Consider the following 14,995-nt stretch of genomic DNA (forward strand, 5'->3'; position numbering starts at 1 on the left):
GGACAGTGCACAGCGTGCACGTGTGACCGCTGGTGACGGTATGCGCAGGCACGATGTTATGGGCGGCGCTGTGAGTGTCCTCAGCAAGTGCCGCCCATAACCTCGTGACCGCACTTTCCTCTCTTCCTCCATCGTTCTGCGCCAGCGCTCGCTGGCGCGGTGACCCGACGTCACCTCCTCCCATCTTGCCCTGCAGCAGGAAATAGATGGGAGGAGGTGACGTCGGGTCACCGCGCCAGCGAGCGCTGGCGCAGAACGATGGAGGAAGAGAGGAAAGTGCGGTCACGAGGTTATGGGCGGCACTTGCTGAGGACACTCACAGCGCCGCCCATAACATCGTGCCTGCGCATACCGTCACCAGCGGTCACACGTGCACGCTGTGCACTGTCCCGCTACGGTAGCAGAGCGCATGCGCAGGACCTCAGGCGCCCAGGGGCGGCGTCTTGAGGTTTGAAATTCTGCGTTCTGGGGGGGGCGTAAATCGGTAGGAGGACAGGCACAGACACCAGACAGACCGCCCACATGGAAAAATGAGAAAATTTACATACGAGCAGGTACTACTTTATAAAGTGTTTATTTTGGGCTAAAAGGGGCAAGAAAAACTACAGGAACCTTGCTAGAATGCAGCCCAGGAGCTGCAGAGGGGGAAACTTTTAGGTGGATAGCTAAATTTCTGATGACAGGTTCCCTTTAAATAAATCTCATCAACCTGTTGTACTTAGTTTGAAATTTTACTCTAATCGTATTTTTTTCCTGCTTGATGCTTAAATAAGCATTTTATCAAATGGTGACCCTCTCTAGTAGACAGACAGAAAAGGGCCCCTGAACAAGAACAATATATAGGCCCTTTTCAGTACAATAGCTCATCAGAATTCACAATTCCATCTGCTTTAGAGGTAGAAATGGGCCCACTTACTTCTGGGGTCCCTGTGCAGTTGCACAAGTAGCATCAGTGATATGTTCGCCCCTGATCACCCTAATATCAGGATTATACAGCCATTCTCATGTAGAATTTAAAAGTAGGAAAGTAAGATGTGCCATCTTCATCAGTTTATTCTGAAATCTGGTTAACAGGATCAGTGGCCTTATCATGTTAAAGGGAACCTGTCACCAGCTTTTTTTTGTGTATGAGCTAATACCACCACCTTCCTTAGCCAATGTCCTGCATTCTAAAGGCCACTTCATACATAAAGAGATCGCTAACGACATCGTTGTTACGTCACAGTTTCTGTGACGAAACAACAACTTCACCAGCGATCTCGTTATGTTTGACACGTACCAACGATCCACCCCCTGCTCTGAGATCGTTGGTCGTTGCTGAATCTCCTAAGCCATTTTTTGCTCGTTGGAGTCCTGCTGGGCGGGATGGATCTGTATGTTTGACACCTACCAACGATCTCGTTAACGACCTAGATGAGAACTTAAAGTGTGATACGAAGGCATGTAGTTGCGTCACCTTTTCCACGCCCCCTCTGCACCGATTGGTTGGCGCTAAGAACAGTAAGCAAACACTCGGGAACAAAGGAGGGATGAATCCGGGTGCAGATGCAGCTTCGATCCGAAAAGCAAGCAAGCAACCGGGAACAAAGTACGAATTAATCCAGGTGGAGTCGCAGGTTCTATCCTCAAAGCAAGGCTCAAAAAGGGACAAAGGATGAAGCGATACAAAGTTGCCCTCTAGGCCGGCTGCCTAATCAGAATGCAGTATTAGCCACCAATCGGAACGGAGGGGTGTGGAAAAGGCGACGCATATGCATGCCTACGTGGCTTACAGCGTCAAACACTATGCACCTATTCGAGGTTGGAATCGTTACATAGTTGCTGTGTGACAGGGTCCCAATGACCAATGAGATTGTTATACAGGTCGCTGCATAGTTACTAAAGTCATTGGGAAAATGACTGTGTGACATCTCACCAACGATCTCACCAATGACTTAACAACGATCTGGAAACTGTGATGTAGTAACGATCTCGTTAACGATCTTGTTATGTGTGACTGGACCTTAAAAGGTTGTATATTATGTGCTGACCATCCCCTCTGTAAATCCCCAAAAAATCTTTTGAATAGCTCCTACACATGCAAATCTGACCAGTCCGGTCCAATGGGCGTCACTGCAGGGGCTCTTGTTTCTCCTTTCCACTGCAAATTGCCATCCTCCCGATATGATTGATGTGAATGACGCGTCCTGCATCATCTACATAGTCAAACGAAATCTCGCATTTGCATTTTGCTCTGCCCTGCTGCAGGCAGAGCATGAAGCCTAACTGCGCATGCATGCTTCAAAACATGCGTTGGAACTCCTCTTCTGCTATTTGCGGTGGCAAGGAATAAAACTATATGGGCTAAATAGTTCCGGTAAGCAGGAGCCGGAAACGTGTTCTGATGCATGTGCAGTTAGGTTTCAGGCTCTGCCCGCAGCAAAGCAAAGTGCACCTGCGCAAACCGGGGATGTCCGCGAGATTTTGTTTGGCTATGTGGATGACGCAGGATGTGTCATCCACACCAATGACATTGGGAGGATGGCAATTCACAGAGGAAAGAAGGTACAGGAGCTGCTGCAATGACCCCCATCAGGCTGGACCAGTCAGATTTGCATACAGCGCGGGAGCTATTCAGTAGGCTTTTTGGGGGATATACAGGGTGGTGGGGGGTGTCGGGACATAATATACAACTTTTTAGAAAGCAGCACAGAGGCTGAGTAAAGTGGTGGTATTATCTCATACAAGGAAAAACTGGTTACAGGTTCCCTTTAAGAATCCTTTAATCATCTAGATTTTGGATGGTTTAGGCTGTTGGTGGAACAGGTAATATTATACTGTTACTAAGGGGTACTTCACACACAGCGAGATCGCTACTGAGATCGCTGCTGAGTCACATTTTTTGTGACCTCATTAGCGATCTCGCTGTGTGTGACACAGAGCAGCGATCTGGCCCCTGCTGTTAGATCGCTGCTCGTTACACACAGCCCTAGTTCGCTTTTTTATTGTTGCTCTCCCGCTGATAAGCACACATCGCTGTGTGTGACAGCGAGAGAGCAACATTCCTGAATGTGAAGGGAGCAGGAGCCGGCGTCTGACAGCCTGCGGTAAGCTGTAACCAAGGTAAACATCGGGTAACCAAGGTGGTTACCCGATATTTACCTTCGTTACCAGCCTCCGCAGCTCTCATGCTGCCAGTGCTGGCTCCTGCTCCCTGCACACGCTAAGTTAAGCGGTGTGCGCTGGTAACTAAGGTAAACATCGGGTAACCATACCCGATGTTTACCTTAGTTACCAGTGTCCGGAGCTTCCAGACGCCGACTCCGTGCAAGCGCAGCGTCGCTTGCACGTCGCTGCTGGCTGGGGGCTGGTCACTGGTCGCTGGTGAGATCTGCCTGTTTGACAGCTCACCAGCGACCATGTAGCGATGCAGCAGCGATCCTGACCAGGTCAAATCGCTGGTCGGATCGCTGCTGCATCGCTAAAGTGTGAAGGTACCCTAATTCTCTGGCAGACATCTATGTCCTTGACTGTTTTATGGTACAGTGGGGACTGATCATTGGGCTGACAATTTCTTCATATGGATTGTTTGTCTTTTATTATTGATTTATGTGGCTATTATTGTACATAATGCTATTAAAATCTTCTAAAGTGTATGTGGAGAATCTGTCCCTATAGTAGGGGCCATTATTGTAAATGATTGTTATTGAAAATGTGATATTGTTTTGGTGCGTGATGTGAATTGTATTATTTTGTGCTTTATCTTGAATAAGGAAGACATTAGTTTGTTGTGACTCTCGGCACTTAACAATATTTAGAAAGCTGTAACTTAAGCTTTCCAGGCAATGAAATGGGTATCTGAGCTGTGGGCTTCACAAACAGTGAGTAAGCATTAGAAGCGGCGTCTCACTCTGCAGCTATGTCTGGGGTCTCAGCTAGACCTCCCAACAGGACACTGTCATGCAGAATACTTTTATCCATTCCTATATGAGGTCATGCATAATGCCATGCAAATCTGGAGATTATTACACAACTTTTTCCAGATAGGAGTGTTTTATTAGTTTGCTTTTCTAAAATATGTTATATTAAATGATTGTACCAAATGTATAAAATACACCTTCATCAAAAGGTTTAACTGTATGTGCTAAACACCATGATATAATAAAACATTGTGCAAAACATAAGAACTAAATGATCACTGTACATAATGTTCATAGAATAGTCATAAAATAAGACAAAAACACACACATGACATTTTCTGATAATGCTAACTTATTGGAAACCTATCTCTTTCTATTAAGCAGTGAAGTGGAAATTCGACCAGTTATGTTGAATTAGAGCCACTTATCTCTAGCTGTAGCATGTCATTACAATAAAACCTACAAAGTGGAGGATTTATTAGTTGTGGTATAGAGCAAATTAATTTAAGTAACCTAAAGATCCTAGGCTGCAATGCAAAATCTGTAACAAGGCTCCCCTACCTTCGTAGACTGGTGTCTGTCAAAGGGAATCTTTCACTAGGTATTTGGTATGTAAGGAGATAGACGACTGCCCACGATCCCCCTTGAAGACACAAGTACTGTTATGATGTGTAATGTGAAATGCATTATAAGTGATAGATTGTATTTTACCCAACAGTAGGGAGTGTTAGGGTTAATGTTTGGGACTAGCCTAGAGTGGGAGGGGCTAAACTGAAGAGGCAGAGACAGTTTCCTGTCAGGAGGTGAGATAGGGCCCAGTGTGCAGTAAAAGCAGACCTAAAGTCTGACTAGTGAGCAGAGCCACAAGACGTGGGTGGCCCTGATGTGAGAGGAGACCGAGATACAAGATAGCGAGATCCTGAAGAGGGAGAAAGCAGGAGAATCGACCAAAGGACAGAGCAATCATGGGGAGACTGGTCCTGGGATAGGATGCTTAGAAGTAGGGTGCTGAGTTTATAACTCAGAAAGGTAACGGGCCAGAGAACATGTGATGAAGAGAGTGCCCCGGGCAGGAGTTCCAATGCGTCAGAAATAGAGAAGTTAAGTACCGGCCATATTTGCAAACTAATTCGTTTAAGAAGGATGAAGACACAGAACCGGAGGGTTGAGAAAAGGACTTTCACTAACTCGACCATAGTAATGTGCTGGGGTGTGGAGAAGGAAATGAAAATAGTTGAGGAAAAAACAAGTAAACTTAAAAAAATAAAGCAACTGTGTGTGGAGATGCTCTGTATCGTGAAGAAACATTCTTTAAGCTGTGTAACCTGCTCTCTACTGTGCATAATCCCCACCAAATTACCATTTGGTAAAAAGCTTATTTTTTTAGTGGTTGTTTGTCTCATTAAACTGTTCAACATCTGTTCCTGTCCAGCCGAAGTCACAGGCATCATGTGGCCTGCAAGGTCATAACACCACCATGGCACAAGTCCACACAACCAGCCAGGACCCTCAGCCTTCATGTAATGTGTCAGAGCATAAGAGAGGAAAATATCGCCCACAGCTCCCACCCTACGCCATGTTACAGCTACCACATCTGAAAGCAGCATGAGGTAGGGGCAGAGAGCGTTATTCTAGCTATGTATTACTTACTTTGATGGTTTCTGAAGTTGTGACTAAATATTGTTTTCTCTGCTTCAGATCTACCAGTTCTCTGAATGCTGAGCTTTGCTGAGATTTGCATAACCCAGCCCCTGCCACTGATTGGCAGCTTTCTGTGTGCAATGTGCATAGTTCATAGGCGAATCTGGGTTTTCCAGCTCCTGAGGCAAGAATTCTGTTTAGTGCCCCCATCTCCTGCATTCAGTTTGAGTAGTTATCATGTGACCGCTCATTGATGGATCTGCACTCTTCCAGTCATGTGCTGACGAGCTGCTCTTCATAATTCTCTCAATATTCAGTAGAAAACTACAGCCTATGCTTCCTTAAGAAAAGCAGGAAGAAAAGCTAGAGGTCACATAACCATGATATGATAATCTCATATGAGTGAAGTGGCAATGTGATCACTGCTGGAACTAGCAAGCAGAGCTGAATGCTTACAGTGAATAGATTACAAGCTGTTAGGATTGGGCATGGTACAGTGCCTAATTTTATAATTAAATGGCATGTCCAGTATTATGATGAAAGTCTACAGTAACTATAGATTACTGCAGACTTCTGAATTATAACTGCAAGTGCACTACACACTTATTGGACTCTCCCATGCCATAGGCAAGAGTGTACGGTTATATGAGTGCAAGAATGGGATTTGCATACTTCTAGCTACATTTCAACTAGATATGTCTAGCCTCACTCAATTGAAAGACCAGGCATCTCTAGTTGGCACGTAACCGCATCTATGTAGGTTGCATATGACGCGCCCACTGGGACGCCGCAGTGGCTGGGCCCGGTTCCGTGACCCCGGCGGTGTTGTTTAGGATGGGAGAGGTAGTAGTAGTCTATGATGGTGGGCGCAGTCGAATAACGGAGCGACTCAGGGGTGCAGTCTTAAGGTGTTTACTCACTGTAGTTGGTTAAACACATGCCAGGGACCACCGTTGGAATGCTGGGATTCACCGTGATGGCCTCCAGCCGATCCTGGGTAGTTCGGAGGTCGAGGCCGGTGCACCTTTCTAATGTGTACCCTTTCCTGGCTGACTCCTGCGCTTGCTTATCCCTCCTGCGTTGCGCCTTCGCTCACTGAACCCTGTATCAGTGCCCGTGAACCCTGTGGGGTGGCGTGAAGCTCTATCCCTTTGATCCTTCATTGTCACCTTCCAGTGAATTCGTGGGCGGTGGTAGCTTTGGTGAGTACAGCCACCTCATCCGCTGGTTTTGCTAGTTGAGCCTGTAGGTTATACTCCCCTAGTCTAGGGACCAGTCGCCATGTTGCAGCCAAGTCCTTCCACCCGAAGATTATATGTGGAACAAGGCCACGAAAGTTTAGCTCCAGCGGTTTCTGGGACTCCTTCAGTCTGTGCCCAGGACGAGCGGTACCTGCTCTAGGCTGCGGGTCTTAGCTCCTCCACTGCTCCTCTGACTGATCTCTACACTTCACACTGTGTTCCCACTTTGTACTAATGTGTTCCCACTCCTAAGACTCCACCCCCCCAGCCTGGCTTTGGGTATAATCACACCCTCATGAGGTGTTACTGAGTTACTGGGTGTCGTGCTTCTGTGTGAACCGGTGTTTACCTCCTCCTTACCCAAGATCGAATACCACACCTCTGGCTGAGGCGCAGTACCTCTGTGGTGACTGAAGCCTCAGGGGCGCCACACATAGGTGTGGTTTTGTAACCTCCCACTCTCACCTCCGGCTCCAAAGTATCCTGACAGCATGTAGTGTGCGTGCTGTGAAAATTCAGAAGTCTGCTGTCATATTGTGACTGCAGACTTTCAACAAAAACTTAGACAACTCCCTTATTGCTCCTAACATAAATAAAAACATAGCAACCCTTAACTTGTCAGAAAGCACAATGCTTTATTTACATAGCCTCGTATCATGTAATTTTACAAATTATAGATTGTTCATGTGTACAGGATCAGAACTAATAGGCACAACATTACATCACCAGAAATACAGCATCACAACTCTCATCAGTACAGAAAAACATCACCAACACCACCTTCAGTACATGGTACATCAATTGTAATGTCATGTAAGACCAATATACATTTGTATAGCATGGACCAACAACTCCCAATATGTCCTTAACAATGGTAAGAAAATACTCTGAATTGTTATCAGTCATCATCAGACTGCGAACCATACAGGAACCACAGTACTGATAAGAATAGTGCCTTTAAAAATATATGAATGTGATGTCCTTGAATAAAAAATATCTACTTTAAGTTGTGCCCCTAAATAAATAAGTGCCCCTCACTGTGTTTCCTGCACAAAATATGCCTCCTCTCACATCCCCCCACTAACCATACTATCTTCCCACATATTTACCCCCTCACTCCCGATACTCTCTTCTCACACATACACCCCACTCACCATACTGTGCTCGCACCCATCTCAATCCACTCTCTTGCCATACTGTGTACACATACATCCCCTTCTAATTTTGTTTTCTCATACATGCCCCTCCTTGTTTGCCATACTGTGTTTACACCCATCTCTCCCTCCCTCGCTCTTCATCCTAGATCCTCACATTTTTCCCTTCATTCTCACTCCTCATTCTGTGTCTGAACCCATCCCATCCCCACATTCTGTGTACGCATACATCCCCCTTCCTATACCTTTTCCAATACCATTTCCTCATGCATGCCCCCCTCGCTCCCCATATTGCATCTACACCCATTCTTCATCACAAACTGTTACGTAATATATCCCCCCTCACTTCTCATACTGTGTCCTCAACTCTTTCCCCACCTTTGCTCAACATACTGTGTCTGCACCCATCTAATCCCCCTGGCTCCACAATACTGTGTTGCACAAACTTTTCCCCTTGCTCTCCATACTGTGCCTGCAGCCATCACCCCCCCCTTGCTCCCCATACTGAGTCCACTCCCATCCCCCCCTCGCTCATCATACTGTCTGCAGCCATCCCTTCTCCCTCACTGTACTGACTCTGCACCCATCCCCCCTCACTCCCCAAACTGTGTACTCATATATCCCCCCTTGCTCCCCATATTGTGTCCTCATACATCCCCCCTCACTCTCCATACTGTCCACACTATACCCCCTCGCTCCCATACATAATGTCTGCACCCATTCCCTTCCTTGCTTACCAAACTGTGTTTTCAAATTTCATCCTCCCTCCCCTCCTCGCTCAGCACCCATCTTCGATTTATTTCTCATTCTGTGTCAGCACCAATCTCATCCCCCCTTGCTCCCCAAACTATGTCCTCAAATAACCCCCTCCAATTACAATAAATCCTCGGTGTGTTCAACTCTACTGCAGCACTTAACACAAACGCTATCTATGCCTCTACAGTACTGGCGAGTGACATCAGCAGCTTGATTAGAGAACCTGATCACACTGATGACGTCTCCCTGACCTGGAAGTGCGGGTGGTCAGGGCTTTAATTGTACTTTTGTGTGAAGGGTATGAGTACAATTGATCACTGGGAGCTGAGCGCTGCACCTTCTCTGAGCCAGCTATTAGCTTGACATCCAGCTCAGAGAACGTCCAATTCCCATTATGGGCGGGTGCAAAATGAAGCCACTTGGGAGACACCCCCCTGCTAGCTGCGTCTTGGCCAAATTCTCTGCTTGCCACCCCCACCCCTGGATATGCTGTTGGCATGGTCAGAAACCGTCTAATCAGTGGTGGTGGTGTGGATGGACCCCTAGGCAGCAGGTTAACTACTCCTGTAGTGATAATCTCCTGTTGATAAAACTGTTAGCTAAATAAGAACTACATTAAGCAACTCCGTAAGTGATATATCAGTGAAATCAGTCTCAGATTAGGAGGAAAATACGTTCTGACAGATTTCCATTAAGGCCCCGTCACACTAAGCAACATCGCTAGCAACATCGCTGCTAACGAACAACTTTTGTGACGTTGCTAGCGATGTTGCTGTGTGTGACATCCAGCAACAACCCGGCCCCTGCTGTGAGGTCGTTGGTTGTTGCTGAATGTCCTGGGCCATTTTTTAGTTGTTGCTGTCCCGCTGTGAAGCACAGATCGCTGTGTGTGACAGCGAGACAGCAACAACTAAATGTGCAGGCAGCAGGAGCCGGCTTCTGCGGAGGCTGGTAACCAATGTAAACATCGGGTAACCAAGAAGCCCTGTCCTTGGTTACCCGATATTTACCTTTGTTACCAGCCTCCTCCGCTCTCACTGCCTGTGCTGCCGGCTCCTGCTCTGTGCACATGTAGCTGCAGTACACATCGGGTTAATTAACCCGATGTGTGCTGTAACTAGGAGAGCAGGGAGCCAGCGCTAAGCAGTGTGCGCTGCTCCCTGCTCTGTGCACATGTAGCTGCTGCACACATCGGGTAATTAACCCGATGTGTGCTGTAACTAGGAGAGCAAGGAGCCAGCGCTAAGCAGTGTGCGCTGCTCCCTGCTCTGTGCATATTTAGCTGCAGCACACATCGGGTAATTAACCCGATGTGTGCTGTAACTAGGAGAGCAAGGAGCCAGCGCTAAGCATTGTGCGCTGCTCCCTGCTCTGTGCACATTTAGCTGCAGCACACATCGGGTAATTAACCCGATGTGTGCTGTAACTAGGAGAGCAGGGAGCCAGCGCTCAGTGTGCGCTGCTCCCTGCTCTCTGCACGTGCGGTGGTAACCAAGGTAAATATCGGGTTGGTTACCCGATATTTACCTTAGTTACCAAGCGCAGCATCTTCCACGCGGCGCTGGGGGCTTGTCACTGGTTGCTGGTGAGCTCACCAGCAACTTGTGTAGCGATGCTCCAGCGATCCCTGCCAGGTCAGGTTGCTGGTGGAATCGCTGGAGCGTTGCAGTGTGACATCTCACCAGCAACCTCCTAGCAACTTACCAGCGATCCCTATCGTTGTTGGGATCGCTGGTAAGTTGCTTAGTGTGACGGTACCTTTAGTGTGGCAGGGGCACCAGAAATCGGGCCCACATACATCTGTTAAATATAAACTCTGTAAAGGAAGACCGCTGCATTTAAGAGTAACAATAATTGTTGCTCCCTTTAAAACCTATGAAAGGTACAGAAACCTAGTCTGTGAAAGTTAGTCTTGGACTGGTGGGAGTTCCCAGATAGATGTAGTATATGTAATTAATAAGACATATATGTAATTAATAAGACATAAATGTTAATTGTAAAAAAGTCCCCATAAGATTCTTTTATTGGTCAATTAGCTATCAAGCATTTTGTTGAGATTTTCCAATCTAAAGTGTCAGTTTCCTGTCCAATCTGTAATAGGTCATTCAGAGATGCCATTGCATGCTGGGCAGTTTAGTTGCTGAGATAAGCATGTGATGACCAGTGAGTAGGTTGCAATAATCTAAGCCATAGGATCCAAGCATGATACTTAAAGGGAACCAATCATCAGGATTTTCGTATATAACCCAAAGCCAGTGCTATACTGGCACTATCAGGCTGATTCTATACATACCTTTAGTGACAGTAGCTGAGGATCAGATGATAATTTGGGGGTATTCCCTTTGCCCTGTTAGACTTAGCATAAGTATTATACAAACAATTCACTATTTCACTTGCAGGACCTGTGTGAGGTCATACCCATGTGACCAGGGGCCTCAGCCAACAAAGCTGATACCATGAAGCAACATTTTTCTGATGACTGAGGCTCTGCCCCTTCTGGTCACATGGGTATGACCTCACACAGGTTCTGCTAGTGAAATAGTGAATCGTTTGTATTATACTTATGCTAATCTAACAGGGGGAGGGGATAACTCTGAATACCCCCCCCCCCCAATATTATCTGATCCTCAGCTGCTATCACTCAAGAAGCTGAGGATTTTATTAACTTTACTTTCTTGGATTTCAAAACCTATATATCCGAGCTGACCATTAAAGGTATGTATAGAATCAGCCTGATAGTTCCAGTATAGCACTGGCTTTGGGTTACATACGAAAATCCTGATGATTGATAACAATGAATACTCCCCACAGATTTTATCTGATCCTCAGCTGCTGTCACTCAAGAAGCTGCCGATTTTATAAACTTTTCTTTCTTGGGTTTCAAAACCTAAACATCCGAGCTGACCACTAAAGGTAAGTAGAGAATCAGCCTTTAGGTTATATACGAATTTCCCGGTGATTGGTTCCCTTTAAAGGGCATAATTTGGCAACTGTAACACCCAATGTTTGGTAGCTTTGTTCTACACCTACTGTCATATGGGGGTGAGAAAAATGTCTGTAGCAACGTGTTTTTACAAATTGCCCTAGTGTTTAGATCAAGATGTGTTCAACTAATTTATTTACATTTTGATGGTGCTTTTCAAAAATGTCATGTCATTGTATATATCGGGAATATAGCAGTGTTCTCTTTGACCACTGACCCCTTAAGAGGTTCTCCGGGTATTTATTGACATTGATGACATATTCTTCATATTCTTGGGATAGGTCATCAATATTGGATTTTTTAATTGAAGCACATAATCCTTTGTACTTATAACGAAGGCAAAGTAGGTCCCTTTTTGAATAAACTTTCAAGGTATAAGAACAAGGTTGCATTTACAAGGTCAAAGTAATAAAATCTTCATAAACACTCTTAATTACATTAATTTTACTTGTTCATTAGTTTTTCATCCTCATTTAAATTATTTCTGAATTTTAACTATTTTTTTTCACTATTTGTACATTGGGCACAATTTTCATGATATTTAGCCTTCATGGAAAAGGCTGCATCAATTGTAAATTCATGCTACAAGAATCTCTATTAATAAGACAGAATCAATAGAACACACATTGTAATAAAAGCAATACATACAGAATAGGATTAGGACAAGCACATTAATATAAAGTAGAACAAACCACAAAACCTCAGACAATAATAGCTTCATGCTAGTAAACAGGGAATAGTCTATAATGGTAATATATTGTGACATATGTCATGTCACTAATCATGGAAGGATAACGTAAAACATTAAAAGATTCATAATTAAACTTACACAAATCCTCAGACATCCATGTACTTTAGTATTGAGATATAAATATTTCCCAGGTTCCTGGCTTTACCAGTGTAACTCATCCTCTAAATGCCATTAGTGGTAATGCTGCTCCTTCTTATTAGCCTGCTGAAGTTACTGGCAGTGCCCTTTTGTCCCTTTGAAGTCTTAAAGGGAATATGTCACCAGAAAATGGTCAGTTGATTAGATCAATTTTTTATGGTAAATTAATAAATAAGTGATAAAATTTCTTTCAATCATCCATATTACTATCTATATGAAAGAAAAAACTGCAGTAAGGTAGTTTTCATGCTAACTGAAAAGCATAATTCTACACTCACACTTCTTCCTGTTCTGTGCAGATGTCTTTTCCGAAGTCTCCTCATCACAAACAGGGTTTCAATGAAAGGTAACAGCTCTACATGCAAGGAATAATGCAATAGTTGATATCACAGCTCACCTCCTCCGCCTCCATTCACATTGACTATTGCTTAGATTGGAGGAATGTATTGCTGCTACTGTCCATATGTTATAAACCAAAGCAACCCCCCCCCCATATAAAATATAACCTTTAATAATTTCGTTAACACCAAAAACAACCTCATATAATGTAGGGGAGGGGATTGTAAATACAAAGGTCAATATTGGCACAAGAGGGCGGGAAAAGACTGACCCTAAAGGCCCCGTCACACACGGAGATAAATCTTTGGCAGATCTGTGGTTACAGTGAAATCATGGACATATTATCACTCATCTGGTTAAAGAGGTCAATCAATCAAGGTCCTCAGAGAAAACGTCATCCTGACACGTTTCCCTCTGTGAGAGCCACAAAGTTCATCAGGGGACAGTCAGATCAGTATCCGGGATGACAGATGTCACACCCCAGGAGCAGCCAGGATCAGGGTGCTTGAGGAAGATACCTGAGGAGAACAAGCATCAGCCTACCTTATGTACCATATAGAGATCAATAGTGAGGCTTGTATAGTACAGGGTGAGTTAGCGATTGTTAGGGCCTCCCGTCGGTGAATGGTGGCGCCACCACCCTAGAGTGTCATAGCCTCCATTGCTAGGTAGGGACAGACCTAGGGCCTATTAGGGTCAGTCTTTTCCTTCCCTCTTGTGTCAATATTGACCTGTGTATGTACAAACCCTTCCCCTACAGTATATGAGGTTGTTTTTGGTGTTATTTTTACCTTTTAATTAAATTGTTAAAGGTTATATTTTGTATGGTTTTGTTTTTCCACTTTGGTTTATAATAAAGTCGCCCACCTAGGGGTCAGGGAGGGGAGGTGAGGAGTGAAGAGGAGCAGTAGCAAAGTTGAGTAGTAAAGTGGAGGAGGTGTAGTGAGGAGCTCTCAAGCTGAAAGGAGCTCAGAGGAGGCTAGGAGTAGTGGCTCCCAGGAGAAGCTGACTAGGTTGCAGACGGTGGTCTGGACCTACAGGAGTTGGACCCCCGGTCGCAGGTGATTGAGGCTAGGTGCCTGGACCTGGCAGAGAGGACGGTCAGCAGCCTGGTCCCATCACCGTTCCGGGACCGAAGGCACAGCGGGGTACACGGACCCTAGGTCAGGGAGAAGCTTCAGGCAACCCGGCAGTTAACCTGCGGAGAGTGGAGCCTTTATAGACTGTTGCCACTAGCTCCAGAATCGGGGCACTAGCGCAACGAGGGGGATAGGGCCTTCCATACAAACAGCCCACTAAAATCCCAAGCGTGAGTCCTGAGAGCAGGCTCCCATACTTAGCCACAGTAGGGAGCGGGTCCCAGCAAGTTCCAGACTACTGGGCGACTACGGTGAATTTAAACTTTGTCCCAGGAGGCAGGTCACGGATCACCAGGCAGCACTGCAGGGGACGGGACTCAGACGAGCTCCCCTTTGAGAGGCAGTGGCACCCAGAGACTTAGTTTACCCGGTTGTCAGCATCTGCTTATTGGCTGAGTGAGTACCTGAGTGATTTCCCCTTCACGGCACCCAGTAGCACAATACAGAGTTCTGGGGCCTATCCCTACCCGTGGAGGGTAAGGACACCTTGCTACCCCACTTCATCACCACGGGTACTCCCAACGGCAGCGTCGATACTCCCAGTTACCGCACACCACGGGTAGCGTCACGAACTACAACTCCCCTGTAAATATCCCCCTTTTACTTTAGAGTGTGACCCCTAAGTCCCCGGGTCCAGGGACCCTCTAGCCACGAACTGACACTATCCCGGATCAGAGCGGTTCGATCTGCTGCTGGGGCGGCACATATTTAACATAAAAACTTGATTTAAACACTTCAAAAGAAAAAAAGGAGAATTCAGTTGCACTCACCATCCATAAAAACACATCTTTATTGGAGGTATATTAAAACTCCAGGCAGGACTGCATGGCAATGACCTAGGGCACAGACGACAGTCGTTTTGCGTGATAAACAAGCTTCTAGAGGTCTCCAAGCATGTTTAGCACACGAAACCGCTGTTGTCTGTGCCCTGCGTCCTTGCCATGCAGTCCTGCC

General features: G+C 45.8%; 1 long non-coding RNA gene across 1 annotated transcript in view; it reads right to left on the reverse strand.

Annotated features, from left to right (window-relative positions):
• The window catches only part of LOC142296725 (uncharacterized), a 303,374-nt gene extending 290,789 nt beyond the window's left edge, over positions 1-12,585 (reverse strand). The window contains exon 1 of the long non-coding RNA XR_012751690.1: positions 12,504-12,585. This is a non-coding gene — a long non-coding RNA (uncharacterized LOC142296725). The remainder of the gene's footprint in view (positions 1-12,503) is intronic.
• Between the last annotated feature and the right edge of the window lie 2,410 nt (positions 12,586-14,995).

Source organism: Anomaloglossus baeobatrachus, chromosome 3, assembly GCF_048569485.1.
Source record: "Anomaloglossus baeobatrachus isolate aAnoBae1 chromosome 3, aAnoBae1.hap1, whole genome shotgun sequence".
Classification (NCBI taxonomy): domain Eukaryota; kingdom Metazoa; phylum Chordata; class Amphibia; order Anura; family Aromobatidae; genus Anomaloglossus; species Anomaloglossus baeobatrachus.